At 40.3% G+C, this 12,702-nt stretch overlaps 1 protein-coding gene across 2 annotated transcripts in view; it reads right to left on the reverse strand.

Annotated features, from left to right (window-relative positions):
• CDK17 (cyclin dependent kinase 17) overlaps nt 1-12,702 on the reverse strand; it is a 574,256-nt gene that overhangs the window by 537,813 nt on the left and 23,741 nt on the right. The gene's annotated exons all lie outside the window — the stretch shown is intronic.

Here is a 12,702-nt window from a genome sequence, read left to right on the forward strand (position 1 = left end):
AGGAAATATAGAACTGTGAGAAATTTATCTCACCCAAACATGGTATTAAGTGCACAAAGTTTGGATAGCGCATCCAACAATGCAAATAAAGGTGGAACAGACAACCGAACTAATTTCAGAAAGAAAAGGATACAGATGAAGAGAACAGAGCAAAAAAACTGGAAAGCAAAATGTGAATCCCGAAATAAGCGGGGGAACACTCCCAATACATCACCCCAGAAATCAAAGAGCTTCTAACAAAAATGGACATGTCGCAAGACATACTAAGCTCTCTGCAAGCGATGGAAAAGTTACGTGAAACTACAGAAAGCACCCACACCAAAGTCGAGCATATCAAAGAACTAATATATAACTCTCAAAGAAAGAGTAATGAGATAGCGATGCCATTATCAAATAGGCGTAATCGACCAGACAGGAAACACAAAGACTTAACAGAAGAAGAAACTCTAACCTTACTCCGGGAGTATGAGACGACGGACCGCAGGAGAGGGGAGGAAATCAGACCAGTCCAGATCGATGCTAATAGAACATCCAGACAGAATGAAAGGAAACCCAACCTTAATGACTTACACGTCCAGATAATCACCGAACCGCAAAATCTGGACCCAAACAACGCTGGGAAACCGCTGAAATGGCTTCTGATCAACTGTTGGTCCACAGCTAAACATGCTTCAGACATAGCTGGCCTCATCATTAGCCAGGAAATTGACATGACAATCCTCACGGAAACATGGCTATCGGAAAATCATCATCTCTGGTCATGGATCTACTAGTGCCCCCTCAGTATAGCATTGTGAGACTGGATAGACTAAAAAAGACAGGGGGTGGCATAGCCTGCATCCACCGTGCGGATATAGAAGTAGGCCAAATACAATCAGAACCACTCAAATCCTGCGAATACCTAGGTCTCAATATAAGATCGGCTAACAACCGAAGATGCATTATGCATGCACTTTATCACCCACCAAGCAACAATATGTCTTTCATAGAACAACTAATGGAGATTATCACGGCAAACTAACACCGACGCAAATAATATATTCCTAGGGGATTTTAATCTACACTGGAACAAGAGCAATGACAAACAGGTCAACGCTTTCAAAGACTTTTTAGCTGAGCTAAACCTCTCCCAAGCATGCACACAGCCAACTCACTCGAAAGGAGCTACGTTGGACTGGATAATTTAAAAAAACGAGAACACTTCAGTCCCATCAATGGAGCCGTGCGACTGGTCAGATCACCATGCCATAACTTTCCTGATTCCAACATGGAAAAAGAACAAGAACTCACAACCTAATAAACTCAAAAAGTGGATGCGGGACACTAAAGACTCGAACATTGAACTTCTATTAGAAAGCTGTGAGAAGGACCTATATCCACCTAACAACTTGCAGAGTGTGAAGGATCTAACGGACCACTACACTACATCAATAACGGATATAGTTAACACCACAATGCCTCTATAGCTGAAAAGAGTTACAGAGAAGGTTAAAAATCCATGGTTTAATGGGGCACTGAATGAGGAAAGACGGAAACTGAGACTGCCAGAAAGAAAATGGAGACAACACCCATCATCCCCGAACTGAAATCCCACAGAAAAAAATACAACAAAAAGATCCTCAACTCCAAAAAGGAAACATTAGATCAGAACTGGATTTTGCCAAAAACAGACCACGGAAACTATTCGAAATATTAAAACAACAACCCAACAAGTTGGCCAAATCGGCACAAGAAATCACAAAAACACAACTAAGTTGTGAAGAATTTGCAACATTCTTCACCGACAAAGCCAACATGTTGGAAAGTGAGCTCAGGAGTGCAGCGGATAATCTAGACAACCAAAAAACCCCAACGAGCTATACCAACTCTATAATTAAGGAGGATAGGGCAAAAAACAAGGCACATTGGGATAATCTCAAGTTGTTGGACCAGAATAATATCGCCAAAACGCTATTAGATATCAAACCGAATGACCACTATAAAGACCCACTCCCATCAAATTGCATGAAAGAAATCAGCCATATCGGGATTCCTACTATATGGACAAACATTATTAACCCCTCTCTTTCACAAGGGATACTTCCAGAATGCCTAAAAACAGGTCAAGTTGTCCCCATTATCAAAAAACCTACAGCAGACCCGGCAGATCCGAATAACTTTCGCCCGGTAACCAACATTCCGTACTAGACAAACTAATAGAGAAATGTGTACAAAAACAACTTATCCAACACATAGACAATTTCTCTCTACTGGATGACTGCCAGTCGGGTTTCAGTACAGGACACAGCATGGACACAGCGATTCTACATATAGTCGATTATGCTCTGCAGGCCCTAGACCACAATAGAACATGTCTACTCATCCTCCTAGACCCGTCATCTGCATTTGACACGGTAAATCATGTAAAATTACTGAACAGGCTCCATGACAGGATGGGAATATTAGGTAATGTGCTGAAATGGTTTGAGTCCTTCCTCCAGAATAGAACGCAAAGATTCTTGGTCAACCAATCTCTTTCACCTTCATGCCCTAACACGATTGGAGTCCCTCAAGGATCTACACTATCTCCATCACTGTTTAACCTGTATGTCGAACCACTTACAGAAATTCTCAAAAATTGCAAAATATCCTTTCATATGTACGTGGATGACACGCAGATATACATCAAGATCGCGTCTATGGAAGACATCAGATTAATGAATGAGGCCTTAAAAATTACATTACAATGGTTAACAATCAATCATCTGAAGCTAAACACGCAAAAACAGAATTCCTACTAATCTTACCACCAAAGAACCACACAGAGGTTAAGGAATGGTCCAAAATGGTCACGGCGCTTAACTGCACCGCTACCTTAGTTGACTCGGCTAAATCACTAGGAATTACACTCGACGAGAACCTTGATATGAAACCCACATCAAATCAATGGCAAAAAGTGCCCGTTTTCATTTGAACTACATTAGAAAAGTTAAACCTTTCATCTCTAAGGTGGATCTCAAACTAGCAGTCCAATCATTGGTCATCTCGAGGATTGAATATGATTGCACTACTTTAGCAGGTCTACCCAAATATTTCCACAGCACAACTAAAAGCATGCCTCAATGCAGCTGCAAGAATTATCACTAGCTCGAAGAAGTTCGACCATATCTCTCCACACCTGAAAGCATTAAACTGGCTACCGTACGAAGCCAGAATTCAGCTAAAAATGGCATGTGTCACCCACAAAGCACTTCACTACAATACACCAAGATAGCATGCCCAGAAAATTGAAGTATCTGGAGGAAATAGACCAGCTAGGAGTGCCAAAGAGCTGGTTCTGAGACAACCATTTTCCGGAAGAAGAAAACTTGATAGAGCTTTCTCAGGAGCAGCCCCCAGAATCTGGAACTTTCTTTCGCCAAACATTGGAAAAATAACAAACACAGCAACATTTAAGAGGGAAACGTAAATATTTCTAATGAGCAAGTTCCTCCCATAGACAAGACGGCTCATCTTTTGCACCATTACATAGTTCTGACCAAGACATATACTCAAAGGAAGTGAAAAGAAATTTGCCAGCTGAGCTGGGGATACTCGAGGGCGGTACTACACGAATCCTGACCCAGGGTTGGAGAAGGTGGAATATACAGGATAAGTCAACTAAAATATTTTTCCCAAATCTACCCGTTACTTAAAGTCCTACAACTATATGGGGGATAGCCTCGACCGGTACTATACTAATCCTGGACCCAGAATTGTAGAATATAGAATGCACAGGAAAAGACACTTAAAAACCTTTTGCAATCAGGAAGTCGGAATTTTCACCATATAGATAGTTATATCCCAAATCTAACTCATGTCACTGTATATACTGTGTTAATCGTTTATTTTGTTTTTATCTTTATGGATGTATACTTAACTACGTCATATCAATGTGTATAGCTTTACTATACAAGATTTGTCTCTATTCTTCCTCATGCAATGTAAAGCGCTCTGATACCCAAGGGTCTTGTTCGCGCTATACAAAACTCTTTAAATACATTTTTTTTAAAACAAGTATTTGCAATGCAATTGATCTTCCATTTGCAAGAGTTTGAGCTATTGGCATTGTAAATTACAATGCCTTTTATTTATGTATTTAGAAAACCAGCAAGCGCTGCGTGAACACACACTTTGTACTTGTAGTCCTTGCTTACGACTGGCAAGGCTGGCAGTAACTGCGCCTCTTTTACTGCCAGCCTTGTTTCTCGTAAGCAAGGACTATAAGTACAAAGTGTGTGTTTAGTCAACTCTTGTAGATTTTCAAAACACAAACAAAAAAGGCATTGTAATTTACAATACCAATAGCTCAAACTCTCGCAAAAGCGAGACCTATTGCATTGCAAATGCTTGTTTTACTTGTATGGTGGGATTTTGAGGCGAGATGCCAATCTAGAGAAGAGGTTATTTTGTTGAATGTTTTTGTTCACTTTATTCCTGAAGAAGAATGGTACTGTTCTATGTATTATTTTGTGGGTGATACAAAGCAGCTTGAAAGTGAATCTTCAGCCAACCGATAACCACATGTAGGGCCTTCAAGACAGAGATGTGGGCTTGTGGCTTTATATGTAAGAGTAGTCTGGTAGCAGAGTTCTGAATGCATTGTAGTCTTTTCGTAGCTGCTAAATATGATCCATGGTAGAGGCTATTGGCATCGAGTTTAGGCAGAACAAGAGAGATAGAAGCCTGGACCTTGTGTGGAAATCCCAGGTGTGGGAAGTTGCGTCGCAGAGTTTTTATACTAATGAAGCTAGATCTTGCAAGGGTGTCCACATGGGCATTCAGTGTTAGATTGCAGTCCATGGTAATTCTGAGGTTTCTTAGTTCCTTAGAAACTTTAGGCGGTGTTCCCAGATTGTCAGGCTAGGTTGCGAGTGGGTCATAAATATTCTAGTAGCCACATGTGAGTATTTCCATTTTGGAAGCATTCAATTTAAGATGGTGCCATGTCATCAACTGATCAATGGCTCTGAGGCAACTGAAAATGTGTGAGTTTCCAATGTCGTTGGGGCTTTCCAGTTCAAGGAGTATTTGTGTGTCATATCCATAGGTATAGCATGTGAGGTGAAATTCATTGATCAGTGCAGGTAATGACTTCATGTAGATGTTGAAAAGCATGGGTGAGATGATACAGCCTTGAGGGACCCCTCCTTTTGTGAAGTACCGTTTGGATGAGAAAGATGGGGTATGAATGACATTTGTTCTGTTTTGAAGGTAGGATGTGATTCTTTCGGTGGCTGTCCCCTCTATGCCAGCTTCTTAGAGTCTTTGTATTAGAGTGTCATGGTCCAAGAGAAGTAGTGGAGCATTCGTGTTCCGGAAAACCGTGTTCTTAAGGTCATCCCAGATGGCAATGAGGGCAAATTTTGTGCCTCTTCCTAGATGGAATCCTGTTTTCGAAGTCTATAAGTATGGAATTATCTTCAATGAATTGTGACATATGGGCGAAGGCTGTTCTTCGTATCAGTTTGCCCAGGATAGGACCATTTGTAATTGGTCTGTAGTTGTCGGGATTAAACGGGTCCAGTTTTGTCTTTTTTAGTTACGGGAGTATTTATGACTTTTTTTAGATCTTCTTGAAATATTCCTGTAGTTAAGGCATTGTTGATGATTCTTCTTACTGGTGAAGCACCAGAAGTAGTTAGAAGAATTTTCTTGAAGATTTGTGGCAGACATGGGCTAGAAGGGCTGCCGGAAGGCCTACTTGCTTAGACCAGGTCCATAAAGTCATTGTGTGATATTTGTTGGACGGAATGGAGAATCTGGGTTAGCCTACTCTTTGGGGGGGGGGGGGGGGGGGGGGGGGGATGGCGTTCTGAAAAGGGTAGGTGCTGGTGTTTTTTCTTTGTTTTAAATAGGAGCCCAATGTGTCTGCTTGGGGCATGTAATGATTTGCCAGCTTGTCTGTGAATTCTTGATTAATGGGAAGAACTACTTCTAGGTAATTTGGTTCATGAAATTCAGAGATAATTTTATAGAAGTCTGTATTTGCACATTTAGCATTTCTGAATTCGGTCTAAATAGTATTTGTTCTTTTTTTTTTGATTGCTGACTTGTATAACCTGCTAAGTTTCTGTAGGTGAAGTTTGTCTTGATGTTTTGAGCTAGGTGCGTTGTAGCTTTCTAATTTGCTGCTTTATTTCTTTTACCTCTATTTTTCCCCTAGGTGCCAGTTTTCTTTTGTCCTCTCATGTTGTTCTTAGTGGTATTAGGATATAAAAGGCTTCCAGTAGCCACTCATATAGTTTTTTAACGTAATTTATTGTGTCTAGATCTGTACTGGATGCTAGTTGTGTTTTTAAGTGTTTAAAATTGAGTTTGTACCAGTGTTGCTTTGTGTTGTTTATGTTGGAAAGCAAGCAAATGGTGGTCTGATTATGTGATTGGAGTAATTCTTTGAATGGTAACTAGTTCTGTATTTGCAAAAATGACATCTAGGATGTGTCCAGTGATGTGTGTGGGTTTGGGGACAATCTGATATAAGTTGAGTGTGCTTAGGCCAGTGATTATTGTTTTTAAATGGGGCATATTGGGTTTGTCAAACCAAATGTTTAGGTCACCAAGAATGCATAGGTTGGAGTGTAGTGTTGTAAGGTGTGAAATTGTGTCTATAAGTATGTCCGGGAATGTTGCATTGCTAGGTGGAGGTCTGTAAAGGAGTCGTATGTTACAGAACGAAGATGGTGTAGGGTTGCATCTGGTGAAGAGGGACTCACAACCTTGTATGGAGACGTCGTCAGCTTTAGTGCTATTTAATGTTTGTTTGAACACAACAGCTATGCTACCTCCTCTTTTGCCTATATGATTTGGTGTGATAGTTTGATAGCCCAGAGGAACGATTTCATGCAACACTGGAACAATGTCATCTCCCAACCATGATTCAGTTACGAAGAGTACGTCAAGTTGTGTCAGTGAGGTCGTAGATGTAATGCTTGTGTTTTTGAAAGTGATCAAGCATTTATTAGTAGGCATTTTAGACCATGTGTTTGAGTGAATGTGTGACTTTGTTTAGTAGAAGAGTGAGCAGTGTTTTGTGGATTTGTAGCAGATGAGTCCACAGTGCTGGTATTAGAGGTACGTGGATAGTAATAGTGTAGCTGTTCTGCATCATATTCCTTGTCCAGCAGGCTAAGAAGTCATTTTGATGGGTCTGTGTGTGTGGGTGCTGGAGATGGTGGTTTACAGTGAGTTGGTGAGCGGTTTTGTTTTTGTAGAGTAGCCTTGTTGTACAGTAGATATGGAAATGCAAAGTTGTGAAGGATGGCCTGTTGCTTTTTTGTTTGCCTCTGTTTAGGGTGGAATGTGTATGAGTTATGGGAGGTGGTGCAGCATGTAGGTCAGGTAAGATTCTAATGTCAAAAGGATGAGAGACGGTTAAAAGAGAGTTGATGTGTTGCTGTATATGCGTTAGGTGTGGGTAAATAGAGAAAGCTTGGCAGTAGAATTGGTTTAGGGTATAGGAAGGGATAGGCTAAAAATGTATAAATCACACTGATACCTGTGGGTGTCAAGACGCTAGGCAGAGGGCGGGAAGAAGAAAGGCATAGACTGGCCAACTATGTGGAAAAAAAAGCCATGTCTTCAGCAGATTTCTAAATACTGGAAAAGACTCTGCATTGGAGATGGGGGGCAGGGTGTTCCAGAGTTTAACAGCCGCCACAGAGAAGGAGCGTCCGCCCCATCTGACCCTGCGGAATTTAGGAGAGATCCGTTTTTTCTGAGAGGAGGATCTCAGGGTCCTCCCGGAGTGTACCATTGGAACATGGTTTTCAGCTGTGGCGCGCCTTTACTGTACAAGGCCTTATAGATCGTAATAAGGACCTTGAAGGAGATGCGCTTCCTAAGTGGGAGCCAATGCAGAGCACAGATCCCCTTCCTGGCTGATTGATGCTTAGAAATATTAAGGATCAGCCTAGCTGCCGCATTCTAAATGACCTGAAGCTTGTTCTGGGACGTCACATTGATGTTGAGGTACAACGCATTGCAGTAATCAAGCTGGGAAGTGACTAGTGCAATGATGGTGGGCAGATGCAGTTTAGGTGAAATATACAGAACCACCTTTCTAAGGGTTTTCAAGATATAGAAACGGGTGCTAACAGTGCGGCGTATGTATTCGTGTAGTCAGGAGAGTGGGAAAGGGTGTACGTTTCTAACTTGTGACGGAAAGAATTATGAGGTAGGTAGGTGTGTGAGAGATTTTGTTTTGCAGGTGTGTGTGTTATGGTTTGTTTTTGAGGAGTAGAGAGAGGAAATGATGATTTATTTGTTTTTTAAGAAGTATTTGTAAACTATTGTTGGCGACTGGAAGCTGCAAGGTAAACACTTTCTTATTTCAGAAAATACACCTTTTTTCAAGCAATATGCCCTAAAATGAACTTGTAGCATACATGTAATATAATAAAATATTACATGTAATGTAATATAACAAAATATTATATGTAATGTAATAAAATATTACACAATTGTTACCCGTTATGTTCTGGCCCTCATTGACTAGTGCAATTCCCTCTAGCTGGGACTCCTGAAGAAATTATATGACTTGACTCTTTGACTAGATAGCTCTGTTTGTAACATTTTAGCACCAGGATGCTATGGTTGGCCAGCTATTTATGCTTTGTAAGTATATCATCATGACCTTGCAGTTTACAATATTGTGTAACCAGTTGAAGTCCATTTCACCTCCAACAGAAACACTTAACTAATGCCTGCTGATGACAATCTCTTTCACCCTCAATGAGAAGACGGTATTTCCCAGAAATCACAAAGATGGTTTTGAATAGTCCGTGAATGGGGTCAATGGAGTGTTCACAATCCTTCCAGATTAATACTGCAGCCTTAACTGCCCAACTTGAGCAAAGCTATATAGAAGGCCCAAGTGCCAGTGGAATTGTGCACCACTTGACAAGTGTAAAACTAACATTGGCAACAAGCGCTTCAAGCTAAAGCCAGATGTTGCACAGGTGAGGCCAAATGTCAGTGCAAGTGCCAATGAAAGACTGCAGAAGCAGCGTTTAAAGTTATGTAATCCAGAAATGTTGGTGCAAATTTACAACAGTGGAACCCATGTAATCTAGTTCAGAATGAAGCCTCAGGATCTTGGTTAACACCTTGGCTGCTGTGGTTATTTTTCCCCTGTGCTGAAAAATTCAGGATGCCATATATTCATGACGAGCTCAGCTCGTCATCAGCACACGACCACCGTGGCTGATGACGAGCTGAGCTCGTCATCAGCATCGAAGGGGTTAAAAAAACAGTGTATTGACCCTGATTTCAATTTACTAAGGGTGCATGGTCACAGTCTTATCAACGCTCTTCAGATCTCATCGCTAATCTAAAGGAATTAATAGAGCAGGGGAGACTGCACCCTTGAACTACCGATGGATGCTGCTGTGTAGGTTAGTGAATGGGTCCTGGGGTCACTCCAATGTTGGATTGTTACCATGCATTGTTTCTCCAGTTGCTTACATCTTCCTGTGACTGAAGGTGCTGTAATGTTTACCATTTGCCTGTTGTGTGATGTGTTCTATAAACTGCATACTTATCGTGATCTCAATATATAAAAGCCTGGGTCCCAAAGCAATTTGTGCACATAAATACATCTCAAGGGTGCATATATCAGTATTTAAGAGGCCAAACCACTGTGCCTGATTTATAGATTCATTAACAGCTCGATTTCGCCATTGTAACTAGATTACTCTATGTTGGAAAATGCAAAGTCTTTACTCAAGGAATCTACAAATTATAGATGGCGGCAGAAGGAGGTTGGAGTCATGACGGGCTTTGTCATGAACGGCAGCGCCATGAGGAGCTGAATGAATGGCAATCAGACTGAGCATCGTTTGTTGCAAGCTCCTCCCCAACGAAACTGTCAACAAAGAGATTGTGATTGTAAAGCTGTTATGCTTTGTTTAATTAGTCACAAATGCATTGCATTTTAAATGTTTTTGGAGGTAGGGCAGCTGCTGCAGAGATCTATGTGAATCATGGTTTTAGGCTAGTCTACTGTAAAGATCATGATGGTTAATAAACACTTACTATTAAATGCTAAAAATTCAGTTTGAATCCTGTGCGATATAAATCATCAATAATAGTGTAATAAGAAACATAGAAAGAGATGATTAGCATTTCTGCAAAGCGTGTAGAGACCCAAACATCTCATACTGACCTACAGCAAGGCAAACTAGCTTCGAATATCCGTTTATCTCCTTGAAACGACGAGTTGAACCAACCCAGAATCCAGTTCTGCCCCAAGAACAGTTGCTTTAACACAAGAATCCAGTCGATCCCACTATGTTCAAGTCTAGATGTACTCATGCTTAAAATTTGGTCAGGATGGCATCATTGTTTAATGCTATTAAATCAGTTCGTGGGTGGGGACGATTGCAACAGGTGGTAAACGCTCATATCGCACCTTTTGCAGGTTGTTAAACAGCAAAAGACACACTTCCTTGAAGCGAAGGGATACATTTGTTTTCAGGGTAGTGACCAAGTGGAAGTACCCTTGAACTGGAGGGGATGAAAGAGGAGGAGGGATTTTCCCGTGCAAGAACAAACAACAGATAAGTTAAATAATGCAAAATGCATTTTTAGCTACATTTTTGTATGCATAAAATACTGTACACCTAGGTACTACTGAAATTCTGTGACTGACAGGATTACTCCTGGATGTGTTTGAAAATCCAAATGCAGTTAGAACATTGATTCAAGTAACCCACATTTTTATTTAAGTTATACAATCCATCAAACACCATCATGAAAAATGTAATAATTGGCAAAATACGAAAAACAAATAAATATATTGCTTCATTTACGGATAATACTTTCAAAGTGAAATTCATTTAGCCTAACAGAAATGTTATTTTAAGCCTCCGTTAATACACTAAGTGCATTGTTCCCTGTAACTAGCCTGTTGTGAATTTCCATTAGATTATTAAAATCATTTAGCTTCCAACTCAGAGCTACACCGTCTGCTCAATCGATCTGATCTTTTGACACCCATCCAGAAACCCACGACCATACATGGCCAAATCTCAATCAATGAATTTAACATCCTTCACCGAATAGTAGAGATTGAAGAGATTCTAACATTGCATGTCTAGTTTCACATTATACAGCGCTCAACAAATACACATAGCATCCCACAGACTCCCTTTGTCGAACAGCATAATCTATTAAAGCATCATTTAAATGCAACCTTACATAACCACCAATACATTCTTTGAAAATTCCATCGGATTCTAGCCCCACCATATGGAACCACTGTTGGCCTCTCAATATCTAGGACGTTATTGGGTGCCACGTTAAATCAGAAGCAGTTTGCGGATTCAGAATGCCTTTGCCTAGCACGAAATGACATTGTGCTTTATATAGATTGTTGTCATTAGAACAGCTCAACCTATGTTTAAGCATTGAAGACTACAAGCCAGCTTCAATTACTTTAATTTTAGGACAGGTTCCAGTCGCACACATAACAACCCCATACACAAATCCTGCCGTGAATCGAGAGTGGTAGGACAAACATAACGAAGTGACAGACTTACTACCCCCTGTAGTGACGTTAAAGTCACAAAAAATCCATGCATATGTTGCCATTGGCATTTTATTTGTAATTAATAAAACGTGAACCAGATTAAACAATGGCAAAATATAATTAGTGAGAAACAGAGTCAGGCAAATTTACTTTTAGTTTGATTTGGTTAACTAAACCATACAAACTATAAAGCAAAACATATACAAAATGTGAAAAACAATACATGTAAGAAACATCTTGCTGCACAATTGTTGGATTAATTGGTCCTTAATTTAAATAAACTTCATTCAAATTTGCAGCCTCTCAATATAATCAACTGCAGCAGACCAAGGTCAAACACAGCATGGCAATATAAGCTCATTTTAAACAGGGAATATAGAAGGTGGCAGACCTCCTCCTGAAACAATTCAAGCTTCTCACCAAGTTCTTGGCCCTGGCTTTCATGTCCTCAAAGGGAGACTTCCATTATAAACCAACATCAAGTGTGAAAGAGTACAGTGACTGAAAGACCTTCAGTAATAAAATTATCAAATTTCTATGTTTGTCAGTTTGTCCTAGGATAACTCCATCTCAATTAACTCAAAAGTAGGTTTAGAGTCCACAAAACTGTAGTACAATGGAATTATATTCATTCAACAGATGCCCTGGCCAAATATCCCATTATTTTGGTATTTTGGTAGACAATGGTTCTCCCATCATCTGTCCAGTTAACCAAGTTAATAGCCATAAAAATCTATTTTTATTATCCCCGTATATATTTTGATTTCATGCGTCCTACAACTTTTGTTCAGAATATAAAGCGCATTTCAGAAATCTACAGCTGTTGTGATCAAGAACAGTGTAATCCGCATAAAGTAACAGAGGGATATGGTATACACTTAACTCCAAAAAATTATAGCACCCTTGCTTCTCCGGGTTCTGCTGAGTGGCCTCTCCCTCTATTGAACACATGCATCCCTTAGACTCTTGCCCTCCTGTGTCTTCTTAGTATTTCCATTATTCAACAACCATTTGTTGAGGGCAGATGGGGCTATTTATCTAAATAACCTAGGCATAAATTGTATACATTATATGGAAGATTGGCTACCGCCTTCGACATCCTAGGGCCCTGGACACCACAGACCGCAGAATCCTTCAAGGCTCTATTGTCATTT

This window comes from Lissotriton vulgaris, chromosome 1_1, assembly GCF_964263255.1.
Source record: "Lissotriton vulgaris chromosome 1_1, aLisVul1.2, whole genome shotgun sequence".
Taxonomy (NCBI): domain Eukaryota; kingdom Metazoa; phylum Chordata; class Amphibia; order Caudata; family Salamandridae; genus Lissotriton; species Lissotriton vulgaris.